This window comes from Mesocricetus auratus, unplaced genomic scaffold (genome assembly GCF_017639785.1).
Source record: "Mesocricetus auratus isolate SY011 unplaced genomic scaffold, BCM_Maur_2.0 Super-Scaffold_100025, whole genome shotgun sequence".
Taxonomy (NCBI): domain Eukaryota; kingdom Metazoa; phylum Chordata; class Mammalia; order Rodentia; family Cricetidae; genus Mesocricetus; species Mesocricetus auratus.
In genome coordinates, this window is record NW_024429206.1 from 2,891,372 (window position 1) to 2,894,422 (window position 3,051).

A 3,051-nucleotide genomic window follows, 5' to 3' on the forward strand; every position below is an offset into this window, starting at 1 on the left:
CAGGGTGGGATTGCTAAATATGAAGATGACCCAAGACCCTCACAAACAAAGTCGGGAGGCTTCAAAGGAAAGGGTGAAAAAGAAGATACATTATATCCACCAAGAGATAGTTTGACTATCAAAAGGGATGGCCTAAGAATTTACTAACATTTACCAGGGTGTTATGTAACAGTTTCCTCTAAGATTGAAACACTACGGAAGATACGAAGATACAATTCAGAACGGCTTCAGGAAGTCTCTGAAACTGACAGTATTTACTAGGTCCTTCCCTGCCCGAGTAAACATGCAAACTGCCCAGAGTCACTATCAGGCCAGCCAAGCTGTAAGGCAACCAAATCAGCTCCAGGGAAGAAGCAGAGACCAGCAGAGCTGCCGAGAAAAGGGTTAGACTACTGCACCTGGGCCGCGCACTCTGCAACCTGCTGAGCTGCCCATAGACTGTGCAGTGTGCTCCAGATTCCGCGCACTCTGCAACCTGCTGAGCTGCCTGTAGACTGTGCAGTGTGCTCCAGATTCCCAGCTTTGTGAGTTGTCACCCATGCAATGCAGGGGTGGGCTTGGTGATGCAGTGTGCTGAGTCACTTCTCTTCCTGTAAATCATCCCTCACCCATGTTCCTGTAAGTGATCCCAGTAAAACTCAGGGTTCACTAGGTTGGACTTTGGTTTGTCATGGGCTTCCTATCTGGGGTGAGTAGACGTGTGTGTTGCATATCCCCAGGAAAAGTCTTGTCACACAACACAAGGTCACTGTAAAATGCTGGTGGCAACGCAACAATGTCACAGCTGCTCAGAGATGTGAACGAGGTCTATGTGGAGGGCAGAGAGGTGTCACTGACATGTGCCAAATCTCATGAGCTCACATTTCTATGGTCGGCTCTCCACCCTCCACTGTTCCGCTCCATCTCTCAGGGCTGAATTTCAGGCTCTACAGTTACCCAAATTCCTCATAGCAGGTCTCAGGATACATCCTTTTTCGGGGGGGGGGGGCAAATTTAAAACAAACTTTAATTATAAAGTTTAAATACTGTCCCAGAGGAATTTGATCAGGACCACTCCCTAGACCTTTCCAGCTGAGTGACTCAGGCTAGATTCTTGAATGGTTCGCACCTAAAAATTGATGTGGGAAAAAAAAAACAACAACCAATATTGCCAAGGATAGACAGATTTCATGAGTAGAAATTCTTCCAGGTGTTTTCTTGAAAAAACACTGGTCTACATTCTAGAGACAGTCAATCATTTTCAAAGATGTTCTGTAGTTCCTGCAGAGTGGCAAACACAGAGGGGAGAGGGAGGAAGGAAGGGAGGGGTGTGTGTGTGTGTGTGTGTGTGTGTGTGTGAGTAGTAGTAGTAGTAGTAGTAGTAGTCTCTTCTCTGCCTCTGGTCCTGCGGGGTTTGTAAGCGCCCACTTTCACATGTAGTTCATTCTGTTTGAAATACAGCAGCCTGTTCCCATGGCTGGATCTGATTTAGAAGTGCCTATCAAGTATTCTGAGCAAGGTAAGTGTCTAAATGGAGGCAAAAACCACAGTGGCCTTAGAGAGATAACAGAGTCCTTTGGGAAGGGCTAGGTGCAGGGTGACAGGGCAGATGTAGAGTAAGGAAGACACCATGCAAAGGAAGGGTAATGACAGTGACCCTGTGTGGGTTAGGGAAGCATCCACCCAAGGTGGGGACAATGACAATGGGCCCATGTTACAAAGCAAGATTGATCCTACACAGAGGTATACTAAGGATCATGGGAATTAGGCTTCATGCCCAGGGAGGTAGAGTTAAACAAGGAAAGTTGGAATCAACCTATACAGGCCTGGGTGGGAAGGAATCAGAGGTCCTGATGTAAATTCATTTAATCACTAAATGGATCAATGCAGGGATGACTGGGAGAGCCTGGCAGCAGTAACAACACGGGAGCAATGAAAGCACGCACACTCCCCAGAGCCCGGGTACCAAGGACCGCTCAGTACTCATAGGAAGCAGGGCTCCCTGGGAAGATGCTAAGAAGAGTCAGAATGTGTGGCCTATCAGAATACAAGAAAGTGATCAGAGATTCACCCAGCCTTGCAAAGGACTCCCTAACTGCTTCAAGAAGTTCCTATGGGATTCGAGTTATTAAAAATAATGCTAGTGGACTGGTAAGATGGCTCAGCAGGTAAAAATGTGCCTACCACTGAGCCTGATGACCTGAGTCCAATTCCCAGGACCCACACAGGAGAGACCTGACCACTGTAAGCTGCCTTCTGATCTCCACATGTACAATGTGGCATGAGCATGTTCACACCACACACACACACACACACACACACACACACACACACACGCACACACACACACACTGAAATGTGATTTTTTAAGAAGCATGCTAGGTACAAGTTATAACCCACTGAATAAAATAAGAAGCTGAGTCTGCACACATGTACATACACAAACGGATAAACCCCAGGTCTGACAGGCAGCAGGATGGCATCCATATGGAAAAGTGGCTCCAGAACTTAAAAAAAAAAAGTCTTCCATGTCACTTCTCTGATGCTCATGGAATTTTCTGGAGCATGGGAGTCTACAGCTCTTTAAGCATCCATGTCTCCTTAAAACATTTCTCTGCCACTTGGCCCAACTCCCCCCCCCACACCCTGCTCCTACTCTACTGCCTGCACTCCTGCTAATTACCATTCACAACTGAAGTGAATGAAGCCTTACTGAGTTTCCTGTCAGTTTTTACACCCTTAAACCTGTTTCCTGTTTTGTGCTGAGGCATAGTGCAGCTATGGACTGCGCCTCTCCAGGCTTGTTTTCCAGCTGTTTTGTGAGACCAGGGTAGTCCTCAGTGCAGACATTCTCTAGCCTTCCACGGGTGGCCTCTCTGGGGCTTCACCCTGGCTGCTGCTTCCTCTCTTATTCCCAGACCCCTTCTATTTATACTCTCTGCCTGCCAGCCCCACCTATCCTTGCTCCTGCCTTGCTATTGGCAGTTCAGCTCTTTATTAGACCATCAGTGTTTTAGACAGGCAAAGAATCACAGCTTCACAGAGTTACACAAATTCAGCATAAACAAAAAT

The 3,051-nt window shown here is 47.1% G+C and overlaps 1 long non-coding RNA gene across 1 annotated transcript; it reads left to right on the top strand.

Annotated features, from left to right (window-relative positions):
- Positions 1–549: 549 nt before the first annotated feature.
- LOC110342587 lies at positions 550–2,304 on the top strand. The gene is made up of 3 exons (XR_002384702.1): positions 550–618; positions 1,420–1,498; positions 1,870–2,304. It is a non-coding gene; the product is annotated as an uncharacterized LOC110342587 (long non-coding RNA).
- The last annotated feature ends 747 nt before the right edge of the window (positions 2,305–3,051 follow it).